Here is a 26,150-nt window from a genome sequence, read left to right on the forward strand (position 1 = left end):
TAAAGCTGCCCAGAGCCACGGACCCCAAAAGTGGGGGAGTGACTTCTCCACCCCATCCACACACCACACCCAGATTCAACGTTCCTAAGCACATGTTGCTTTTGTTCCTATCTCATTCATGAACTTCTTTCCATAACCTACTTGCCCCCTAGAAAATAAAATCCAGATTTCTTAGCATGGCACTTCATGGCCTATCATATTTTCCAGTCTTATTTCTACTCCCCAAACCATGAACTGCTTGTCATTCTGAGAAGGCATACTCTGGTGTGTTCTTGGCCTTGGCTTACCTTGTCCCTTCACATAAAATATCCCTGTGCCCATGAGCACCTGTCAGAACCCCACCACCTGTAAGTGTCCTCTCCCCAGGAGCTCTGGCCTCTCCACCTAGTCCTGTGCTTGTTCTTTTTTCAGACTCTCACTCAAGGCACTCTCAGCCTTTTGAACCAGACAGTTGTTTGTTATATGGAATTCTTCCCAAGACTGCAGGACACTCAGCATCTCTGGATCTGCCCATATGATGACCTCTAGTGATTATGATAATTAAAATAATACCCCTCACCTGAAACTATAAAACTCCAGAAGAAACACAGGCAATACCTCCTTAACACCCATCTTGGTAATGATTTTTGGGGTTTGACAACAGAAATAAAGGCAACAAGAGTAAAAATAAATAAGACTATATCAAGCTAAAAAGCTTGTACGTGGCAAAGGAAACCAGCAACAAATGAAAATACAACCTACCTAATGGGAAAAAAATATTTGGAAATCATGTAGCTGGTAAAGGGTTAATATCCAAAAATATACAAAGAACTCATATAACTCAACGGCAAAACAATCCAGTTACAACATGGACAGAAGATCTGAACAGACATTTTTCCAAAGACATGCAGATACATGAAAAGGTGCTCTACATCACTAATTATTGGGGAAATGCAAATCAAATCCACAATGAGATATCACCCCACACCTGTTAGAATGGCTATTATCAAAGAAATGGGAAACAACAAGTGTTGCCAAGGATGAGGAGAAAGGGGAACCCCCATGCACTGTTGGTGGAAAAATAAATTGATGCAGTCACAATGGAACGCAATATGGAGATTCCTCAAAAAATTAAAAGTACAATTACCATATGATCCAGCAATCCCACTTCTGGGTAATTAGCACGAGAAAATGAAAACATTAACTTGAAAAGATATGTGCACACCCATGTTCATAGTAGCATTATCTATAGTAGCCAAGATATGGAAACAACACAGTGTCCATCAAATGGGTAAATAAACTGTTAGATATATACATATATACGATGGAATCATATTCAGCCATTAAAAAAGAAATCTTGCCATTGCAACAACATGGATGAATGTTGAGGGTATTATACTACATGAATAAGTCAAAGAAAGACAAATACCGTATGATCTCACTTACATGTGGAATCTAAAAACAAACAAATGGATAGACAACAAGGTCCCACTGCATAGCACAGGGAACTACATTCAATGTCCTGGGATAAACCGTAATGGGAAATAATACAAAAAAGAATGCATATGTAGGCATAACTGAGTCACTTTGCTGCATAGCAGAAACTAAAACATTATAAATCAACTATACTTCCATTTAAAATGTAAAATAGGGCTTCCCTGGTGGCTCACTGATAAACACTCCACCTACCGATGCAGGAGACCCGGGTTCAAATCTTTGACCTGGGAAGATCCCACATGCTGCGGAGCATCACAGCCCATATGTCACAACTGTGGAGCCTGTGCTCTGGAGCCCAGCAGCCGCAACTACTGAAGCCTGTGAGCCCTACCGCCTGTGCTCTGAAAGAAGAGAAGCTGCCACAGTGAGAGACCCATGCTCTGCAGCTGGAGAGGAGTCCCCACTTGCCACAACTAGAGAAAAATCCCGGGCAGCAGTGAGCACCTAGCACAGTCAAAAATAAGCAAATACAATTATTTTCTTAATGTAAAATGAAATAGAAAATTAAACCTAAAAAATAATTAAAAATGATTCCCCTGGCATTTCCAACCACCTTCTGGGATTGAAAACATGACTGCCGTGGGTAACAGTGATGTGCGTAGGTGTCTGTCTCCCCAATGGACGGCATGTACCTTGAGAACAGGTGGTATTTTTTTCATGCAGCTTTTCTTCCTGCAAGCCTAGCACAATGCCTTGCACATTTCAAGTGGTGATACGTCTGTTGAATGCACATGTATTACAGTGTTCTTTTTAGTTTCCTACTTAATAAGTAAACTGATCAAGTTCTATAGTCAAAGAGAGCAATAGCAATCCCCATGCCAACATAAACTCTTCCTAGTTCTTCCATTTAGTCATCAAAATTTTTACTTGACTTCTGAACATTAAGAAATCTAGCAGAGTGCCAATGTCTTCAACTGCTCTCACTCACTAATGCAAAATCTGCAAAATCCCTAAGAGGATTTAAAGATATTTATCCACGCTTCTATTTGCCAATGTAGAACAAATACATAAATAGACAGATATGGAGCCAGATCCCAACACTGACAGATCCTGACTTTTCCTTCTCCAGCAAAGCCATTTTCAGGAGATGTCACCTTCCTTCTGGGGCCCAGGATCCAGGCTTCACTTTGCAACCAGGTGGATGCACAGGATAAATCAAGGTTGGCTGCTCGAGACACTGTCAGAGGCTGCACAGCCTTTGAGGTTCTGGAAAACATAGAACCCAGAAATAGCTCATGCTTGGCATGAAAGTGGTAGAATGTAACATCATTCCATTTCCAACATGAAATGCATGAGGACCAGAATTTGCCTGGGGATGGTGAGGACTCTGGAGGACTGAGCTAGTTCTCTGAATCCTACTCCTGACATGGCCCAGAACTGCTGCAAAAGAAAGAGCTAGACAGGCAGTAACTGATAGCAGAGACAGGCAATGATCTTGGAGGCAAGAGGCCCTGTCCTGGTTCCACCTCCGTTACCACTAGGCAGGTGACCGTGGGCAAGTCATGTAACCTTCCCAAACTTCACTCATGAGGAGCGATATTACATGCCTTGCTTACTGCTTACTGCTATGGCAGTCAACTAAGTTACTGTATGTTTTTGTTCAGTCCAACTCTTTGCAATCCCATGAACTGCAGCATGCCAGGCTTCCTGTCCTTCACTATCTCCCAGAGTTTGCTCAGATTCATGTCCACTGAGTCAGTGATACCATCCAACCATCTCAGCCCCAGTCACCCACCCCCTTTCTCCTCCTCCCCTCAATCTTTCCCAGCATCAGGGTATTTTCCAGTGCACTGGCTTTTCGCATCAGGTGGCCAAAGTATTGGAGCTTCAGCTTTGGCATCAGTCCTTCCAGTGAAAATTCAGGGTTGATTTCCTTTAGGATTGACTGGTTTGGTCTCCTTGCTGTCCAAGGGACTCTCAAGAGTCTTCTCCAGCACCACAGTTTGAAGGCATCAGTTCCTCAGTGCTCAGTGGTCCAACTCTCACATCCGTACATGACTACTGGAAAAACCATAGCTGACTATATGTTAGCAAAGATCTGACAAAGTTAATATGTATTGATGTTCATTTTAAATTATAAGTCACTGTACAAGCTGAACTATAAACTATACCAGGGATGTATAAACTATGGCCGGGATGAAGGGGTCTACCCCCTTCCTGAGGACCTGAAGCCTAAGGAGCCTGACAGCAGGTTGACTCCATGAAGGAAATGATCTCTGGGTGACTACTACCCTTTCAAAGACTATTCCTTAAGGAGACCTAGGAAGTAGCGTTTCTTTCTGTCAACTGTAAAGTGAAACCCTAAGCATAAAAATTTCACATTTATTGTTCATCAAGTAATAAAACAATTCATATTCACTACAGAGATGCGGCAGAATAAAAACAAGAAAATTTAGAATACCCACTGTCTTAGCTTGGGCTGCCATAACAAAGTACCATAGACCGGGTGGCTAATATGATAGACATTTATTTTCTCACAGGTCTGGAGGCTAGAATGCTGAGGTCAGGGTGTCAGCGTGATTGGTTCTGGTGAGAGCTATGAGCTCACATGGCCTTTCCTAGATGTATGTGCAAGGGATAGAGAGATTTCTCTATTCTTCTTCTTGTAAGGCCACCAACCTGACAGAATTAGGACTCCACGCTTATGACTTCATGTAACCTTAATTAACTCCTACAAGCCCACACCTGAATACAGCTTAGTTAGGAATTAGAGCTTCAACATATGAATCGAGGGGGACACAGTTCAGCCAGTAGCACCCACAATCTCACTCACCTAGAGAAGACCACTCTTTATACTTCGGTATATCGTCTCCCACTCTTCAAAGCACATAGATTTTAAAAAATGAGACCATACCGCAGATTACTTTTTCTTTTTTTTCTTTTTTTTAGATTACTTTTTCTAGTCAACCATACATGGTGCCAGTCTTTTCATGTCATCAAATTGACTTCTCCAACATTACTTTAAGTGACTGCATAAATTCCTCAGAGTGGCTACATCATTGTTTCTATCATCCTTAATTTTGGCCTTGGAGTTTGTAGCCAACTTTGCCCATTACAGCCAGTACTGGGCTGAACATCCTTGACTATTTCCTTAGGACAAATTTTAGGGAGTGAAACCACAGGTCAGTGGGCATGCACACTTCTAAAATCCCTTGATGAGAAGTATCACAACATTTGTACACCTTTATACTCCCACTAGTAACAAATGAAAATCTGACTTTACTTTTTTTTTAAGGCTTTTTACTTGGGAATAAATTTATATCTACAGAAAAGGTGCAAGAATAGTTCAGAGTACAGAGAGTGGTCTATAGGCTCTTTACCCAGATTCTCCTAATCTTCACGTATTACTCAACCATGGTGCATTCATCAAAACTAAGAAATTATGGAATATTACTCAGCCATTAAAAGAATGCATTTGAATCAGTTCTAATGAGGTGGATGAAACTGGAGCCTATTATACAGAGTGAAGTAAGTCAGAAAGAAAAACACCAATACAGTATACTAACACATATATATGGAATTTAGAAAGATGGTAATGATAACCCTGTATGCGAGACAGCAAAAGAGACACAGATGTAAAGAACAGTCTTTTGGACGCTGTGGGAGAAGGCGAGGGTATTGTCATATGTGAAACAGATCGCCAATCCAGGTTTGAGGCATGAGACAGGGTACTCAGTGCTGGTGCACTGGGGCGACCCTGAGGGATGGGATGGGGAGGGAGGTGGGAGGGGGTTCAGGATGAGGGACACATGTACACCCATGGCTGATTCATGTCAATGTATGGCAAAGCCACTACAATATTATAAAGTAATTAGCCTCCAATTAAAATAAATAATTTTTTTTGAAAAACTGGAGCCGATTATACAGAGTGAAGTAAGCCAGAAAGAAAAACACCAATACAGTATACCAGCACATATATATGGAATTTAGAAAGATGATAACGATAACCCTGTATGCAAGACAGCAAGAGAGACACAGATATATAGAACAGTCTTTTGGACTCTGTGGGAGAGGGAAAGGGTGGGATGATTTGGGAGAATGGCATTGAAACATGTATAATATCATATAAGAAACGAATCGCCAGTCTAGGTTCGATGCTTGGGGCTGGTGAACTGGGATGACCCAGAGAGATGGTATGGGAAGGGAGGTGGGAGGGGGGTTCAGGATTGGGATCACGTGTACACCCGTGGCGGATTCATGTTGATGTATGGCAAAACCAATACAGTAATATAAAGTAAAATAAAGTAGAAAAAAGAAAAACTAAGGCATTAACACTGGTACATTATTATTAACTGAACGGCAGACCTTATTCACATTTTGCTAGTTTTTCAGACCAGTCCTCTTATGATTCAGGATTCAGTCCAGGCCACCACATTGTGCTTTGTGTGGTCATCACTTTTTAAATCTTACTCTTTATCACCCGCAGAAAAGTCCTCTGACGTTTTGGGGGCATGCCATCTCTAATGCTAACAAGTGGTTATTGTTCATTGTTTTGGGATTTGACTTCTTCCAGCCTATGTGGTTCCATCAGCGAAGTTACCATGGTACCAGGCAGTGGGATTAGCTCCCCAAACTTTCTAAAGAGCCAAAGGGAGGGCTCCTTGTGTGGGAGAGGACATGCGTGCGTTCCCAAAGGGTCTCTCATATCAGAGCTATTCAGGAAACATAAACAACAGCACCACAATTGGATTCTGCTCTATATTTGGAAAATTTGGCCCTTCATTACAAAGCAAGCTGGTGCTCTCTTATTTAGTTCATTCTTTTGCTCATCTCCTGTAATCATTAAATTACAGAGCCATATTTCCAAAGCTCTAGGGGGAAAAAAATGGATTAGGAATAAAATCTTTTAAGCTCCTGTAGAAAATCTCTGGATTCGCTTACGAATGGTGGGTGCAGAGTCTGGGAAATGATCTATCCTGAGCCGTCCTAGGTGAACGATCAGCTTCATTTTCTGTGGCTCTACGATGTTCTCTCTTTAATGCAGAACAAGGATGGTACCCTTCACATCCAGTCCTTGGATGTAAACCTGATTTCTCCACAACCTTGTCCCCAGGGATAAAAGCGAATGAAGGAACAAGAAGTCATGAAACACATGAATGATCAGGAGGAAGAAAAGGAAAGCTGAGAGGAAAAGGCTGCTGGATTGTTTACCAGACCCCTCTGAATACGGCCGTTTTGATCTGCAGAGCAGTTCTGTGCCTTTCTCAGAACTGTCAATTTGAGAGTCTGTTCTCTCCTCAGGAAAACCTGTTTCTCGGAGGTGACTCAAAAACCTAACAAATATTTAGTGAACTATTAGACCAATTCTCAGCTCAGCATTCATAACCTGAGTTATCATCCTAGCTCCAAATATGCTTGAAGCCATGATCGATTCTCTCATATTTTCATTTTCTCTCATTTTATCTGACAGTCCACTTTGGACCCTTCAGCAAGATTCCTTGGGAACACCCATTTGTTTCTGCAGGCCGGTCAGCTCTGGCTTCTGATTTCCCTCGGGCCACTGCCATCTCCCCTACTCAGAGGGAAAGTGCTGCGGGTCAAACTCGGGGGTTCTCCTGGGGAATCTTCTAGAAGGACTCTTCTGGTGAGTGCTTCTGTGACTTGCTTCCTCCCAGGGCAGCTCTGTCAGGATGTGGCTCTGCAGGCCAGATTTGCTTTCCAAATGCCGGGCCCATTTGCCTCATTATAATCCATGTCTTTATTACGAATGAGGCGGGAAGTCAGAAAACGGTGTCTAAGATGGTGTTATTGATCCTTCAGCCTCCTCATGGAGTCCCTCCAGGAGTCCAACCTTCTCCACTCTCCACACATGTGTGACCAGGAGACAAGCCCCTGAGAGCTGCCTGACAACCCAGGAAAAACTGGCACCTACCTGGCTCAGCCCCCACGACTTGCAACTAATTAACATGAGCTCAAGCTCTGCCCCAAGCACCTGCTAGATTGCAGAGGTGTCCTTGAAGTTGGCCTGTTTACTATCAGTTTGGACTGGAACTTATGTCCCTGGGTACTGGAAGTTTCAGAGAGAGAACTGCACAAAGCTCTCACTACAGCTTCTTGAGAAGTCTGTACCTTCGGGCATCCTTATTCATCAAAAGAAGTGATGTCTAGCAAACACTCATCTCTCTTTTGAACATTTTATGTCTCTTTTATTGATTCAATCAATAAAAATGGTCTTATGGCGCCAGTGCTCTTATTTTAGTATCTTAAAATTTGGCCCCTAATTTTACGTACCAGGGTATAGCAGAATCTGTGAGGATTGTTATATTTGTAACAAATAGAGCATCTGAAACCGGCTAAAGAATTCCTCCATCGATTTGATTCAAATAAAGTCAAGATGTACCAAAGCCCACGCCTGGAAATCAGTCCTGAGGAAATGAAGCTAAATGTTAGAAACTCCTTACAGGTGTGAACGCAAGCATCTCTCTCTGCCACCTTCCTCTAACATATTTGGGGAAATCTGCTCCTTTTTTTTTTTTTTTCGGAGAAGGCAATGGCACCCCACTCCAGTACTCTTGCCTGGAAAATCCCATGGATGGAGGAGCCTGGAAGGCTGCAGTCCATGGGGTCGCTGAGGGTCAGACACAATTGAGCGACTTCACTTTCACTTTTCACTTTCATGCATTGGAGAGGGAAATGGCAACCCACTCCAGTGTTCTTGCCTGGAGAATCCCAGGGACGCAGGAGCCTGGTGGGCTGCTGTCTATGGGGTCGCACAGAGTTGGACACGACTGAAACAATTTAGCAGCAGTAGCAGCTCTCTTTTTTTGGCTACATCTCAAGGCATGTGGGATCTTAGTTCCCTGACCAGAGATGGAACCTGTACCTCCAGCAGCAGAAGTGTGGAGTCCTAACCACTGGACCACCAGGGACTTCCCTGAGGAAAACTGCTCTTGCTCCACAATGCAGCCCACATCCCCCCACCCTCCCAGGTCACCTGGTTCCCTCCTGCAGTCTCTGCTTCTCCTTGGACCTTTGCTTTCACACTGCTGGTCATAAACTGAAACTATAGGATCTCTTTTCTTCACATTAATGTCAGGGGGCAAGTGACTTGGGGGGATTGGGGATGGTTACGCCTTGTAAATCACTCACCTGGAATACTGAAAATTCACCAAGAATATATGACTGTGGTGGATGGCAGATTCTGGGGTGGTATTGTACAACTGTATTAGTGAGGATTGAGTTTGGCCACAATTATGCAGTATTACAGGCTTCCCTGGGGGCACTATTGATTAAAAATATGCCTGCAAGTGCAGGAGACACAAGAGACATGGGTTCGACCCCTGGGTTGGGAAAATCCTCTGGAGAAGGAAATGGCAACCCACTCCAGTATTCTTACCTGGAGAATCCCATGGACAGAGGAGCCTGGAGTGCTACAGTCCATGGGCTCACAGAGTCGAACAAGAACTGAAATGACTTAGCAAGCAGTATAACACAATGCTTACAAGCCCAGACTGCCTAGTTACTAGTCTTCACTAGCTGTGACTTTAGGCAAGTTAATCTCTGTGCCTCACTGTTATCTATAAAACAGAGATAATTATAGTACCTACCTCACAGGGTTGGCAGTATAAAGATTAGATTAATATATAAACCAAGCATTTAGAATACTACTTGTTCACATGATAAGTGATTATTATAACACTAGGAAAAAACCCTAAAGAATTGTATTTCTCTTTTACATTTAAGAAGCAACAGTCCAGAGGTAAGCAGTGCAGAGCTGGTCTAGTAGTTTCATGGTACTGTCAGACCCAGACTCTTGTCTTTCTGCTCCCTCGTCAAACTACCCTAGAACATGAGATCACTGCTGGAGTTCCAGCCACTGCATGTACATTGCAATCTGGAAGAAAGGCAGATGGGCAAAAAGAAATTTACCCAGCTGAATGAGCGCCCCTTTAATTATTTCTCTTGGGATTCCAACCTAGCACTTATATTTATTGGCCTGAACTTGGCCACACTTCTGATTACATCTTGTTAGCTAGAACTGGGTCACATGACTGTGAGTTGCTGCTGGGAAGCTGGGAAATGTACTCTTTATTCCAGGTGATAACATGCTCAGCTAGAAACCATGAAAATAATAGATTAGACTATATGTAAGGAGAGGAAATGGTCTCTGTCACATCACAGCCCAGCAGACAACCTGAAATTGGATATCAGGTCTGTCTTCCAAGGCTCCTCAGTCAGCCCCTCCCACGGGGAAATTTTCATCCGTTATCTTTCTCTCATCGCTTGCTAACTTACCTGTATCACTTTAGCTCTTATCTCTCTCCCTTGACCTCTCTCACACCTGTACCCTTCTCACACCTTTCAATTTCTCCCTCATCTCAGACCACTCACTTCTCTCCAGAAATTCATAATTGTCCTCAGTGTAATCCTGGGCAATCTGGCTTTCCTCTGACACTGTTCTCATCTGTATCTGAATGTCTAGGGCCCTGCTATGGCCGGACACAGGTCTTTCTCAACCAACATGTTCATCAAACCAATCGAAGCATTTTTCTAAATGAAAAAAGGGGTAAAGCTGGTGGGCACATACATGGATTATTACTCCTGCTCCCTCCTCACACTCCTCTAAAGCATCAGTCTTTGAGCTTGTAAAGGATACAAACCCACAAGGACAGAGAGAGAAAAGGAGAGGAGACAACAGCCAAAATATTCTGGAAACCGGAAAGCAGATGGAGAAATGGTAAATGATTTGAGCAATCCCAAGAAAATGAAATTATGAGCCAGTAGGCAGGAAAAAAACAAAAACACAATTCCTTTTCCGGTGCACCCCTAAGGCTAAGCAGTTGCCAGCAGTAGCAGGTACTATGGGTAGCGAGGGGGAAGGTGGAAACAAAAGCAGGAGGCCTGATGGAAAGGTTGTGGAAGAAGCAGTTCGACTCCCAGGTCCGCTCTTCCAGGTGGCGATCTCGCCTTTGCCCAGCAGAAGACTGGAGGTTTATCCTCAGAAGAGAATAGAGGAGCTCTATCTGAGAAATGACCAGTGCCGTTTTCAGTCTGAACACAGGGGGACTGAACGATATCTGATTGATGTGATCAATGTTGAAAGCTCCCAAACTCTTTCCCCTACTGGCTTCCAGGTGTATCCCCTCTAGGCAGGAGATTAGACACCTCTTCTTGGGGAATGAGACTTTCTGACCATCAGAGGTTGTCTAAGGATAGGATCCAGCCAATGGACCCAGCCAATGACAGCACCCATAGTAAGTAAACAATCAACCATTTGAAGGGATTCCAGTTGGAATCATTAGAGGAAAACTTCTCATGGGAAAGAGAACAAAACAAACTAGCAGAGACCTTGCTGGATGAACAAAAGTTTAAAAAAAAAAAAAAAAAGGAAAGAAATAAAGGGAATACAGGGAAAAAGGTCAATGACCGCACAAGCAAACCACGAGACAAATCCAGGCTGCGAGGCGCATCACAAAACCACTGATCAGGCCTCTCCACCAAGTCAATCTGATGAAAAATAAAAAGGCATGAAGGAGACCTGCTCTAAATGAAAAAGAGATATAAAGCAACCACATGCAATCTGTGGTACTTGTTTGACTCTTGGTTTAAAAAATAAGTTATAGAAGATACTTTTTAGAACCAGAGAAAGCTGAATATGACCTAAATATTACAAACTAGGGAATTAGTTTACTTTTTAAAATTACTTATTATTGATAGGTGTGATAAGGGTGTTCTTGTAGAGAATGTCTTTATTTCTTAGATTGTAGGCAGGTAAGTATTTAGATACGGAGCATCACCATGATGCCTATTATTGTCTTTAAAATGGTTCAGGAAAATACATATAGATGAGTCAAATATGGCAAAACATTAACAATTTTTCAATCTAAGTAATGGAAGGTATTGGATTTTCATTGTTTTATTCCTTCTCTTTTCTTGAGTTTGAAATTTTCATAATAAAAAGTAAAACCATCCAAGCAAAAACAACAATCGGGGAATGATCAAACGAACAGTGGTATAACCTCTTCAGACTCCTCTGGAAGGAAGCAAGGCAGAGGTGAGGGGGTAGATGGTTCCTCAGGCATTTCACAATATCTGGGTCCAGGGAGGGAAGTGAGAGCTAGGAAGAACCAACCTGAGACCAGAGGGATGTCAAGACGCTAATCTTGGAGAGCCCATGCCCAATACTCAAGTTCAGAGCAGGGGAGACTGAGGCTGGGATCAAGGAGGTTTGATTCCCAAGGTGGCAGAGAGAATTCAGAGCAGCAGGATAGAGGATGGGGTTTCAACTGTTTTGACAGCTGATGGACAGATGAGGTTAGGCACATTCTGTAACCAAAATTATATCCACATAGGTCATTCATTGGGGCGTTATTTGTAATAGCACAAAACAAAAGAATCTAAGTGTCTGCTGTTTAAAGAACAGATTGAATGAACAGCCACTCAGTGGAGTTCAGAGCAGCCATTAAAAGCAATGAGGAAAAACTCTGATTACTGATATAAGATGATCTCCAGGATACACTGTTCAATGAAAAAAGCAAAGGCACAGGATAAATATTATGTTGTTTCTCAGCTGGGAAGAAGGGAAAATACTATCATATATAAATCATGAAAAGACAAAGCATACACAAATTAAAAAATGGTTATCTATAGGGCGAAGGAGAGAATGGAGTGAGAGGACAAAAAGGATGGATGCTTACATATAAAACATCTATAGTTTCAACTTTGGAGTTATGGGTTACATAATTTAAAAATTAAATTGAAAAGAAAAATATAGGTCTACAGACTGAAATGTTGTGAGAAAGTCTCGTGATGTTCGATATAAAGGTGACAACACAGAAGCTTTACAACAGTATGAAAAAATAAGCCCAAAGCCTTTGAGAGAGTAACGACCGAAGGACAGACATTGGTGTTATGCGGTTGCTATAATAGTGGGACTTTGTACTTGCTTGTCTTTTCAAAACTCTTTTATGAATCTGAATTCATTTGATAATGGAAAAAGAGAAAGCTGTTTTTAAGATGTGGCCCACTGTGCTATATATTAGAAAACCTTGCATATCTATGGCCCTTTCAGTCTACATTCACTTTTATGCATATCCTGTCCTTTAATTCTCACAGCTCTAACAGGCAGACACTGTCTTTAAAGTCAAGGCGAGATAAGAACTCGTCAGAGCTGGACCCTGAGATCAGTGCTCTTTGCCAGCTACCTCCATTTATGCAGGTGACCTTTGTTTTGCTTAGCCTGATCTTCTGAGCATCCGGTCTCCTCTGGACAGAGGTGAGAGGCTAGCCCCCAAGGAAATGCCCTGGGATTAGGGATTTGGCTCCACCACCTGTGATGAATCTAACTTCGAGGATGAGTTTTTCAGACACACATTATGGAAGACTCGGAATGACTTTGGTAATTATCATAACCTTCCAAATTCAATAAACAATCTTCCAACAGAAGCCAATCCTTTGGAGACAAAGAACACAGAAAAGCAATCTGAGAAATCTAACAGCTGCTTCCAAAGGAAAGCCCATTACAATTTAAAGCAGTGGGTATTTTTGACACATGTAAGCTGGTTATTAATTCTGAAATGGCCTTGAAACAATACAACTGGCAACAGTAGGTATATCCCCTATGCTGTGTAAGTGAGGGGAATCATAAGATGACCAGAAACTGTGACATGCATACAAAGATGGGAGGTGGAGAGAGAAAGGTTTCCATGTGCCCTGGGGACGGGAGCGGGAACTGGTTCTAAAGACCTAGGACCAACAGAACAGACCCCGTGGAGTCCTGCTCACACTAGCCTGCTTACACTAGGCTGTGCACTAGATCCAGAGCTCCAAAGATGTACAAATAATGTACAGATTCTACATTTTGATGTTAAATTTACTTTTCCCTTTTGTGTTTTTTAAAGAAATACGTTCTAATAGCTTTAAAGTTGTGTTTACAGTGCTCAGAGCTTTAAATCAGCCCTGTCCTGAAGATTAAAGGAGATTCATTAATGGAGCTCTCAGCCCAGGGCCCACTGCACACAGTAGGTCGTCAATAAATGACAGTTGGGGTGGGATGGGGGGGCGGGAAGGAGCCTCAAGAGGGAGGGGATATATGCATACTTACAGTTGATTCGCGCTGATGTATGGTTTGGGATAGGGATTTGTTTATATCTTTAAACAATTTTCTTTACCTTCTGCCATTTATCAAACATCCACCCTTTGCCACTGATTAGTGAGACCACACCTACAACATACCAAAGGCCTCCTAGTACTTGCACTCTGTGTACAGGCGTTCTGTTCTGTTCCACTGATCTGCCTATTCTTGCGCTGATATCCAGCATGGTAATTATGTTAGACATAAACTGCTTTGACTTCTGGTGCTTAGTTTTCTTTTTCAGAGTTGGATTTGGATTGTCATTGCTGTTCATCTTTTATATGAATTTAAGAAATGTTTGTCAAAGGGCCATTAAAAAAAATCTATTATGAATTGTTATCATTTCATTGAATTTATAGATCAACTTGGTCAGAATTGCCATTTTGAGATTAGTCTTCTCTTCCATAAACATGATTTATTCAGTTCTTGTGTGTCCTTGAAATATATTTACATCATTTCTTAATAGGAATTTGCAATTCATGTTTAAGTATCTTATTTATCTTGTGAATATGTCTTTCTCCCTCTCTTTTTTTTTACATGTTTTAATTGGTTATTTTTCATGCAAAGAAATGTTATTGCTTTATGTTGATCTTGAATTCAGTCACCTCGAAAACACCCTTATTAGCTCTGCTACTTTCCTGGTTTCTCAGTTCTCTGTCATATTGTGTGACCAGGACCACTAGCACAGTGCTGTATACTAGTAATGAGCACAGGCATCCTTATCATGTTTCTGACTTTAGTGGAATTGCTTCTAAAGTTTAACCACTGAGAATGACATTTGCTGAGGGCTTTTGGTTTATCAAGCTAAGAATGCTCCTGTGATGCCTAGTTCGCCAAGAAATGTAGTGAATGGGTGTTGAATCTTGCTAAATGCCTTTTCTGAATCTACTTAAATCATATGGTGTTTCTCCATAAGGAAGACATTGAGCATATGGTCCAGGAAGCTGAAAAGTACAAAGCTAAAGATAAGCAATGGGACAAGGTGTCTTCCAAGAATTTGCCTGAGTCCTGTGCATTCAACATGAAAGCAACTGTTGAAGATGAAAAACTTCAAGGCAAGATCAATAATGAGGACAAATAGGAGATTCTTGACAAGTGTAATGAAATCACCAACTGGCTTGCTAAGAACCAGACTGCAGAGAAGGAAGTATGTGAACATCGGCAGAAAGAGCTGGAGAAAGTCTGCAACCCCCCCTTATTATGAAGCTGCATGGAGCACAGGAGGCTCTGCCAGGAGGAATGGCTGGGGGCTTCCCTGGTGGTGGAGCTGCGCCACCAGGTGCTGCCTTCCCTGGGTCCATCATAAACAAGGTTGATTAAGGAAATCTGGGCATGGATTGAGCATTGTTGCACACAAAACATCGACGGACCCAAACTAGCCAATCCTATGATACTTTTAAAGTTGAACGCTATAGCAAATAACTGGGCATTCTTTATTTGCTACAATATGGATGGACCCTGAGGGCATTATATCAATATACTAAGTAAAATAAGTCAGACAAAGACAAGTACTGAATGATCCCACTTATATCTGGAAAGTGAAAGTCACTCAGTTGTGTCCAACTCTTTGTGACCCCACGGACTGTAGCCCACTAGGTTCTTCTGTCCATGGGATTCTCCAGGCAAGAATATTGGAGTAGGTTGCCATTTCCTTCTCCAGGGGATCTTCCTGACCCAGGGATTGAACCCGGATCTCCCGCATTGCAGGCAGACTCTTATATGTGGGATCTATTTTTAAAAATCATAGAAAAAGAGAACAGATTTGTGGTTATCAGACCAGATGCAAGGGATGGGGGAGGAGGCATTGGAGGAAAGTGGTCAAAAGGTACTTGTGTGTGCATGTCAGTCACTCATTTGTGTCTGACTCTTTGCGACCCCATGGACCGTAGCCCGCCAGGTGCCTCTTGTCTGGGGATTTCCCGGGCAAGAACACTGAAGTGGGTTCCTATTTCCCCCTCCAGGGGATCTTCCCAACCCAGGTATTGAACTCGAGTCTCCTACATTGGCAGGCAGGTTCTTTACCACTGAGCTACCTGGGAAGCCCCTCAAAAGGTACAAGCTTCTAATTATAAGTAAGTACTAGGGATGTAATGTACAGCATGATAATTATGGTTTCCACTGCCATAAGCTTCCCTACACAGAAAAGCTATTAAGAGAGTAAAATCCCAAGTGCCATCATTACAAGAAGACATTTTTTTTCCTTTTCTTTTCATTGTATTTATGAGATGGGTGTTAACTAAATTATTGCAGTTCTCACTACACAATATATGTGAATCAAACCTTAATACTGTACACTTGAAACTCATATGGTGATGTATGTCAATTATATCTCAGTAGATCTGGAAAAAAATAATAGGACATTCTTGATACTTGAATATGGACTGCATTCATAGGGAAAGGAAGTATTGGGTTGGCCAGAAAGTTATGCTATGGAAAAGCTCAAACTAAAATTTTGGCCAACCCAGCAGCATTGCAAATCATGAGCACTGTTCTGTAAGTGGAAAATGCAATGTCTTAAATACAACTGTATTTAAAATTGGCACCAAGAAAAAGATCTGTTAATGTAATATAGTGAATTAATTTATTTTCTAATAACCTGAAATAAACCCTGCATGATCATAGTGAATTTTTTTAATACAATAGTGGATTTAGTGTGCTAATTTAATTAGAATTTTTGCATTTATGTTCTTGATATTGGACTTAATAATTTTCTTTTCTTGTCCTCTCCTTACCCAGTCTTGGTACCAAGGTTATACACAATATTCACAAAGTGATTTGAGTAACTCCTTCTTTTCCCTCTTTCCAGAACAATCTACATGATATATAAGGGTTATCTTTAGTTGGAAAATTGGCCCATAAAACTGTTGAGGCCTAGTAGCTTTGTATGAGGTAGGAGAGGAACTGGCAGTTTTGATTATCTTTTCAGTTTTATTGTTATCGTCTATTCAGATTTTCATTTTTGTGGGTTCATTTCAGTAATTTATATTTTCTGGGAAGTTATCCATTCACTTAAGTTTTCAAATTTCTTGGCACAGAATTGTTGATAGTATTCTGTTCATCAGTTGTATCTGTGCAAGGAACAGGAAGCACTGATTTAATACAATGAACCAGGTGCTTACAAAATTGTTGAAACGGGGCTGGAGGAGTGAGCTCTGGGTAGGACCCCAGAAATGACTCTCCAGAACAGTCTAGAACTGACCCTCCTGAGAAACTGCCAGCTCTGCCACCATCAGGAAGATGGGGAACCAGAGGCTGCATAAGGACAGGTGAATTCAGGAACACACAGCAATGGCTGCAACCCAGAATTGGGAAGCCACAGCTGACTCCAGGTTCTGCAAGGGCGGCTACCCCTACCAACACCTTCAAAGCTGAATCCTGCGCTCTGAGGATTTGTCTGGCAGCCAAAGAAGGCAGTCAAAAGGATCATGACTACAGCTTCTCTTCTGCCAACCAAATCCTACACAAGAGCAGCTACTGGCAAAATCTAAACTCTCATCTAGAAAGCTCCTTGAAATGCTGTTTTCATCTTTCTAGCCTCTGTAGTCAGGAACACACACTCGAAGGAGGTGGAAATAACTGCCAACTGCCAATCAACTATATCTAGTCCATCTTCTTGTGATTTTTAAAAAATCTCTACTGTATGTGCAGTTATGTGCACTCGATTAACCTAAGATTGTTTATCCCTGCCTCCTTTCTCTATTTTCTCAATTGGTTTGCTAGATAGCTCCTATTAAAAAAAAAAAACAAAACAAAACTCCTGCTTTGGGTTTTATGGATCCTCTTTTGTTTGTTGCTTCATCAATCCATGCTTTACCTTTATTCTTCTCTCTTCTGCGTTTGTTGGGTTCAGTGTCTAGTCTTTTTGTTCTCTAGCCTTAAGTTGAACCCTAAACAATGTTTTCAATCTTCCTCCTAAATACACTGCTTTAACAGCATCCTTCAGTGTTTGATATTTTGTGTATTTTACAGGGTTTTGTTGTCACTGTTTTCCTTTATTTCTCATTTGTCTTTTGACTTTGACTTGCTTACTATGGTGGCTTTTCCTTTTCTTCCCCCATTCCCTCCCTTTTTCCCCCCTATGCAGAACTTTATGGTCAAAGCCAGACTTTCTTCATTTCAGTTATGAAGGAAATCTCTTATGTTTCCTTCTACTTTTATGGTTTTATGTTGTACATTTATCTTTTATTATTATCTATTTGGAGCTTTTCTGGTGCATGCTTTGTGGCAGGGATTCAACTTTTCTTTTTTCCATATGGTAATTTTTTTTCCCATTGATTTGGGATAGTCCTTTTAACATATATAAACATTTTCTTATATACTGTAATCCTTTACAATTTTTTATTCAGTTTCATTGCTTTGTCTTCATTCGTCAAAACACTTCGTTTTTGAGAGTTTGTGTGCTTTAAGGTCTGGAAGGGCTATTTCCCATTCACTGATCAACTTTCAGTTTTCCACACTGTTCCTATTTCATATGAGTCACAGCATCAGCATTTCCACTTTTAAAGAAGAGTTGTCATTTTTAATTGTTCCTGCATCACTTTTATAATTAAGTGTGATATTATGCCTTCTGATCCAAGAACATGGAATGGTTTTCATTCATTCAGGTCTCCCATAGTCTCCTTCAGCAATATTTTAAAGTTTTCTTCAGAAAGGTCTTATACATTTATTAGGTGGATTCTCAGGTAATTGTGCGTGATATAGTCAATTGCCACTTGACATTCATTCCCACCTAATTCTCTGTTTCCCTCTCAATTACTGGGACTGAAAGGCAAAATCAATCAATCAGTCACCTTTCCCAGACTGTGACAGCTGGAGTTCTGGATATAGCTTAGCTTTGCCCAATCACACGTGTACATACAAGAGCAGAACAGCGGAGATCTGTGGTGGCTGGGTGTGGGGTCAGACCTCACACCGAGGCCCAGGGCTCTTGTCCCATTCAGACAGTGTGATCCAGACCCTTCACCACTTCAGTGAGGTCTCTTATGTATAGACGCCTTCCCTTCCTCCCATGGCCACAGACAAATGTCATATTTCTGGTTACAACCCTAAGGTATTTGTATTGCTGCTCCCAATTATTCACTGCCCCTCACTGTAGGAGGATTATATTTTCTTACCCCAGGAATGTCAGGCTGGGCCATGTGACTAGCTTTGTCAATAAAAAATGTGGATTAAGATGAAGTGGGACATTTCTGAGCAGACACTCCAAGAGGCTGAGTGCTTCCACCGTCTTCTCTTTGTCCTCTGACACAAGAACAGCAACAACCCAGGCAGAGACCACGCCTTCATCCTGGGTGCTGAAATGAAGAGGATATGGCATAGAATCATGGTCAATCTGCACAAGACAGGTAACGTGAGCAAAAAGCAAGCCTTTGCAACTGTAAGAAATTAAAATTTGGGGGTTGTGGGTTATCACTGCATAACTTCCAAGGTGTTGGATACAAACTTCAAGCTGTCAAGTATAACAGCATTTTTAAAATATTTTGTATATTTTATAAAACTTCCAAGTGTTTAGAGTAGATCCAAACACTACATAGTCATTGTGCTTGTCATCATAGTAAAATATACATAAAATTTACCATTTTAACCATTTTAAAGTGTACAATTCAATGGCATTAAGTATCTTCAGAATATCATGCAGTCATCACCACTATTCATTTTCAGAACATTTTCATTATCCCAAATAGAAGCTCTACACCCATTAAACAATAATTTCCCATTCTTTCACCCCCTTGATTCTATTTTCTGTCTTCTAAGAACTGCTGTGCTCCAGGTACCTCACATAAGTGAAACCACACAATATATGTTTCCTTTGGCATCAGGCTTACTTCACTTAGTATAATATTTTCAATGTTTATCCATTTTGTAGCATGTGTCAGAATTTTGTTCTCTTTTCTTTTTTTAGATTTTTTTGTTTTTTGGATGGGGACTGTTTTTAATGTCTTTATCGAATTTGTTAAAATGTTGCCTCTGTTTTACGTTTTGTTATATTTGGCCACAAGGCATGTGGGATCTTAGTTACTCCACCAGGGATCAAACCTGCATTTCCTGCGTTGGAAGGTGAAGTCTTAACACTGGACTGCTAGAGACGTCCCAGAATTTCATTCCTTTTTAAGGCTCAGTAGAATTCCTTTTGTGTGTGTCTGTGTGTATACCCCACCTTTTGTTTATCCATTCATTTATCTGTTGATGGACATTTGAACTGTGTCTCCTCTTTATGGCTATTGTCACTGTGCTTTTTTGATCTAGTAGCAGCCAAAAACATACTATAATAGAAAAAGACCTGAAATATTGCACAAAAACCCATCAGTTGGTGAGTGCTGGGTTCAATATGCAAAGAGGAAAGTTTTACTCTATTTTTTATATTCCAAAATTATTTGTATTACAAATTTTTCATATTCCAAAATTAGCTACAATAATTTTTATGCAATTTTAAAAACCAGTAAGAGTTTTAAAAATAGTTCCTTTTGATCAGAAGGGGGAGAGAACAAGAGACATAACAAATCCCTGCAAATGTGTTTAAAAATTATCAGTAAAAGCTCAGGGTGGTTCCACTAGTCGGCTGGCCACAGAACCTCCATAAATGAAAAAGAGCATTCATTAAATATTAAAATCACACTGCAGGAAACTATATCATTAGATGAGACTTGCACGTAACACTATCCCTTTTTTCCTTTTATTCTTCTGGATCAGATTTTATGGCTCATCATCATTAAAGATTATTAGTAATCTTTAGTCCCTTTTGAACAAAGCAGAAGCTTATTACAGTACCACATTCCCTGAGTCTAAGTGTGATTGAGAACATACTCAGGTTCAGCCTCACCATTTGTAGTAAAATACCACCCTTGTGGAACTGCCCTTAGTTTTTAACTGAAAATGCTACTGTGACTTCCACTGTTCAAACTGTGTTAACACTGCTCCTGGCAGCTCTCATGTGCTTCATTTCCCAGGTGATTAGAATAAAGTTCAAGTGGTGCTTCCTAATATCTTAGAAAAGGTTAGACTCAGGGAAATGGAAACTTTGATCAAAGGTTTGCTTAATCAGAGTTGGAAAGCCTGGCTTTAGTATCCAGCTACTTGCATCTCCTCAATACAACTTGAACTTTCAGCCCTTTGACTAGAAGGAAGATTTCCCACTGAGTTCACATACTGGGTTTGTTGGACACAGCAGCAGAAGCACAAACAGCTAATCACAATCAACCAGCGACGGCACTAAGAAGACCAGACAGCAATCATGTGCTTCAGGGCTAAACCCCAGAAGTGATTTCAAAGCCAGCTCAGCTCCTAAGAGCCCAGGCTGCTGGTCCACAGTAACCAGAGATCCCCTCACAACCATGGGGCAATCTATATATAAAGTGAGGATTCGATGTGAGAAGACCTAATATTAAACTTCAGCTGAGCCACCTGGAGCGCTGAGTTGCTGAATCCAACAACTACTTTTCCATTTTCTGCTCACCTGACGGTTGGGGGTCGTTTAACAGCCCCATCTCCCTGATGGGCTGCTCAACGTCCTTCCCTCCTCTTGCCACGTTGGGCAGTCTCCCGGAGCCGAACCCAGGTCACTTCCCATATTCCCACCGAGAGCCACTCATTCTTTCTCTGCGTCTTTCTTCTTTGCTGCTGGGTCCTCTCTCACCACTCCCTCCTGCCTGGAGGATGAGCACAGCAGTTTTCTAATTGGCCCTACTGTCCCCAGTCTCTCTCCACCACTAACTTACTTACAGAGCGATCCTCATCAAGGACGATCCTTGCCATGTCATTCTCCTGACTTATGATCCAATGGATCTGTGACTGTAGAGTAAAGCTCACCTCCTTGGCTAAAACATAAGGGCTTTCCTATTCTGGTGTCTGCCCACCCAACTACGCTCCTCACACACTCCTCTGTGCAATGGCTGACTGAGTGAAATGGCCGGAACAATTCTTTTGCTTTGGTGCATTCTGAACCCCCAAATCAGCGGTCCCCAACCTTTCTGGCACCAGGGACTGGAAGACAATTTTTCCATGGACCAGGCGTTGGGGGGAAGGGGATGGTTTCAGGATATTTCAAGTGCACTTATTGTGTACTTTATTTCTATTATTATTATATCAGCTTCACCACCAGGCATTAGATCCTGGAAGTTGGGGACCCCTGCTCTAAGGGCTGCAAATCCTTAAGGACCTGTCTCCCTAAACTGAATTTAAGTATCATTCCTCCAGGAAGCCTTTCTAGACTCCTGAGGTGAACATCTTGCAGGATCCACAGCAGCCACTTCATACCCTTTACCCTACCCCTAGACCTCTTTAATGTTTTATTAATGGTCACTTTCCCCACAGGGAGCTCCTCAAGGATGGCGCACGTCTTCCACATATATGCCTAGAACAGAGCAGAGAGAAATGAGCAAAACGAAGAAAATAAAGCCAAGAAATGACAGTAACTTGTTACACGGATGGGGAGTCATGTGTTTATTTCTTCTCTTCCTGTCTTCTATGTTTTCTAGCATGTGGATTATTTTTAAACTCTTTTTTTTAACAAATCAGTTCATTCTTGAGATGTGTCCAATCGCTCCTACCGTAAAAGCTTCAATAAAAGAACTTGCTGCCCAAGGAAAGTTCCTCTTTCCTCAGACCACTCTGGCTCAAGACCTCAAGCTCCACAAATTCTTCAAACTGAGCAAAGCAGAAACACTTCAACATTTTCAGCAGACAGAAGGACCACCCACATACACATAAATTCCTTGGCCTTGAAAAGGTTACACTGCTCTAGCAGTCGAGTGCCAGAACCCATTTTTGGCCAAAAATTCATCAGACCCTCACTGTATTCGCAGTCTAACACAAATGAACAGGTAACATTCACAGACCCTAAGATGTAAAGAGGATATAAATGATGGAACTTCTGAGTGCTAAATCCATTACCTTGTCAAATTGAGACATCAGTGAAAGATAGGAAAGAAAAAAACACTCTGAAAATTCTTCTGAAACATTATCTTCTCAGATATCAAAACTTTCAGCCACACACACTGGCTTGTAACTCTTTTTAAATTTGTGAGAAATAAGTCAACCATTCAATGTTCAGTCTGACATTTGCTATTGTTTTCCCTTAAGAGAAAACAAAAACCTGATTAATTCCAAAAATAAAACATAAAAACTCAGTTGAGAAGCGAACCCTGTGGCTTAGAAGTCATCACTCTGATTAACAACACATAAGTGTTACCTGACGAATGGATTCCTATCTCAAATGCAATTATCGACAAATTTCTCATGATCCCCACTGCTTTAATAGTTGATGCCCCATTCTTGAAGCAATAACTTTAACAGCAATGAAACAAAGGGAAACTCACCTCAGCACTCAGGCTGACTAGACTGTTTTCCACGTTCGGTCAGCAGAGACACTGGAATGAAGTGTTTGAACCAGGCTCAACAGCTGTTCAGGAAGGTACCTACTTCTGTGCCCTTGCAAGTCCTGGAGTGGTGATCTTCACAATTAAGCCTGTTGCTAGAACCTGCTGAGACAGGCGGACAAGCAGGACTCTGCCCTCAGGAAATCCTGGCCTGAGGCACCGCTGGCGTCCATCCTGGGATGACTCCCCCAGGCCGCTGGGGCGGTACCAGAGCAAAGTGCTTCCATCAGTGGGGCTAGCTGCTGCTGCTGCCGCTAAGCCACTTCAGTCGTGCCTGACTCTGTGCGACCCCATAGACGGCAGCCCACCAGGCTCCCCCGTCCCTGGGATTCTCCAGGCAAGAACACTGGAGTGGGTTGCCATTTCCTGCTCCAATGTATGAAAGTGAAAAGTGAAAGTGAAGTCGCTCAGTCGTGTCCGAGTCTTCAAGACCCCATGGACTGCAGCCCACCAGGCTACTCTGTCCGTGGGATTTTCCAGGCAAGAGTACTGGAGTGGGGTGCCATTGCCTTCTCCACAGTGGGGCTTGAGCAGCACCCAAATCAGAGGGGCCACTGGAGTACAAGAATGTCAAGAATGGGAGTGTGGGGTGTGGGCAGGGATCACACAGAGAGACCTGGGGTGGGAAGGGGAGGCGGGGAGGGTCACACAGCCTTTCATTAGGAAGACTAGAAGGATCTGGCAGCAATCTGGACCCCTGAGAACATACTCTAAACAAGTACCGCATTTAGAAGGTATAACCTCCAAGGCTTTTTATTCAACTCAACACATATTAGGTGCCTACAGGTACCCATTGTCATTGCCTGGACACTTACCTCATGTAGAGCACTGATGTTCTTACCATAGAGAGGCGCAGTTAAAAGGGAGAAAGAGGGAAAAAAAGGGGAGGGGAGAAAGAGAGAATGTGAAAGCAAGCCAGGAAAGATCTAATGATTGATTCAAAGCCTCACGACAGTAAGAAACGTTGTCACAGTCAGGAGACACCTTTTGTGCTTCATCACCATTAGTTTATTGCAAAGTGAAGTTTGGGTTCAAAACAAAAGGGAAATAAGTCTACCAAGAATGAATTACATTAACCAATGAAGTCAACGGCAACAGATAGGAACAATTTAGTACCAGCTGTAGGTGGTTCTCAAAGTCAAAATTTATTAACTATCAAATGGTCAAGCTGTACAGGTTTTTTTTCAGAGGTACGTATAACATATGTATATCATAACAAAGTTATTAATAAAATATTTCCTCAGGGACTAAAGAAACTACTAATTAAATAGTTGATGAGCATTTATAGATACTATTAAAGATCTGACATAAATATGTAAGTCATGGAGCTGAATAAGAAAAGCTATGATCCATATGATTGCATACTTTACTAATTCCAAATTAAAGTAGAAAACAAAATTATGCCACATAAATTGAGCTGATTTTAAGAACCTTTTTATTAGAAGATAAAAGTGACGTCCATTTAAACCATCATTCCTGAAAGAGATACTAAATAATAAAATTATTACCTCAAATCCCAAACTATGATACAAACTTTACTATCCAGATTACCCTGCCTATTGGTTGGCAGTTCATCTATCCCTCCATCATACAGGCAACGGCTATTAGCAATGAGACTTAGCAGTAGCTATGAATACACAGCAGAGGTATAGACCACATGGTAGAATGGACATTCACACAGCTCTGAATCACTACTCTCATTGAGAATAGGGTCGATGAAAATAATGGTTAAAACCAACAATTTACCTGTTCAGTCATTTGCTATCTTTAGCAGTAAACGTCACACTACACTCAGTATTTTGTCCATAAAATTTTTATCTGTCCAAGGTATTTTTTTAATCCAGGTTTAGATTATTAACAGTGAAAAAGCATTCATCTCCTTTCTTATTTCCATGGACTTGATCAGGCCACCATTCACCAGGCACACAGAAATATGAATAACTGGAAAGACAACTTGATGGCAGACTGTTTGCAAAACAGGAGCGCTCTATTTTAAGGCAAATATCTTTATCACATATATACACAGCAGTTTATTCACTGGCGAACTTTATCATACGACAGTACAAATTCAACAGAAAAACTGAGGTATAACTTTACTTAACATAAATACAAATGTCAGAAAGTCTAAAGACATTTTCAATGTGCTTAACATATTTTACCAAGAACCAAATAGAGAATTCAGAATTCTTCTCCAAGTTCTTATATGTCCAGAAATACCCAAGATTCTGAATTCTAGGGGAAAAAAATACTAGAAATAAAATACTCTAAAATCTTCCCAATAAGGCTCTCCACATAAGGCTACCTTTGACATAAGGCTACTTCACCTTGGTCTGAAAATAGCAAAGATATGCATCAAAATTCAAGCTACTCTGAACTGAAGAGAAAGGACTTGGTCTCATGAAGGATGAGTTTACTGAGCAAAATAAAAACTTGGGCAAAAAGCACATTTTAAAGTACATCAAATGAAAACATTTCCCATCATTTTTTAACACAAAGCTCAACTATTGTGATATAAAAATGACTGAATCTGTATGACAGTTTTTAGGGCAAAACAGACATACATTTACCTTTACATAAATAAGTGAAATATAATCCATAACTTGGTATGTATATTTTTAAAATTCTACATTCTGTGACCTTTACAAAAGGAGTTCTATTCTTTACTTTCAAGTTAGAAACAGTGTAACAGTTTATCTTTGGATATTTCCAGTCAATGGCTGTATAAAATGAGAGATAATACAAGTATAAGTCATAGGCCATTTGGTGCATTAACATGTAAGCCATCAGTCTGGAACCCTAAAAGCAAAAAAGTGATCGACTGATAGTACACATAAAGTGGAAAAAATATACCCCAGATTTCTGCTCTAGTCCAGAAACTTACAGTCTCTAAGAACTTTTAATTACTGAGTAGTCTGATGCAATGACATTCACTGAAAAAATCTTATTACTAACTATATTCACATTAAAATGTTTTCCTTAAAATGCAAATTGCAGTATTCATTATGCCTAAACACAAAGGTAAGTTAATGACAAGGTAAAGTTTTTTTTAGGTCTGACAGAGCACTCATTTCCTCTGTCAAAGTCCAAGTGATATTAAGAGAAAAAAAATTCTACTTATTTTCACCTAATAATTTAATTAAATGCTTAAAGATACTGTTCTAAAGGAAAGTTCAATATGAACTGCTTATTAAATTTACAAATTAGGCCAAAATAAGAGAAACAAAAAT

At 41.1% G+C, this 26,150-nt stretch overlaps 1 long non-coding RNA gene across 1 annotated transcript; it reads right to left on the reverse strand.

Annotated features, from left to right (window-relative positions):
• On the reverse strand, positions 1,986-21,569 carry LOC108637137. Its single transcript, XR_001918785.1, has 3 exons — positions 21,003-21,569; positions 18,664-18,843; positions 1,986-2,682 (listed from the first exon to the last, which is right to left on the reverse strand). It is a non-coding gene; the product is annotated as an uncharacterized LOC108637137 (long non-coding RNA).

This window comes from Capra hircus, chromosome 11 (genome assembly GCF_001704415.2).
Source record: "Capra hircus breed San Clemente chromosome 11, ASM170441v1, whole genome shotgun sequence".
NCBI lineage: Eukaryota > Metazoa > Chordata > Mammalia > Artiodactyla > Bovidae > Capra > Capra hircus.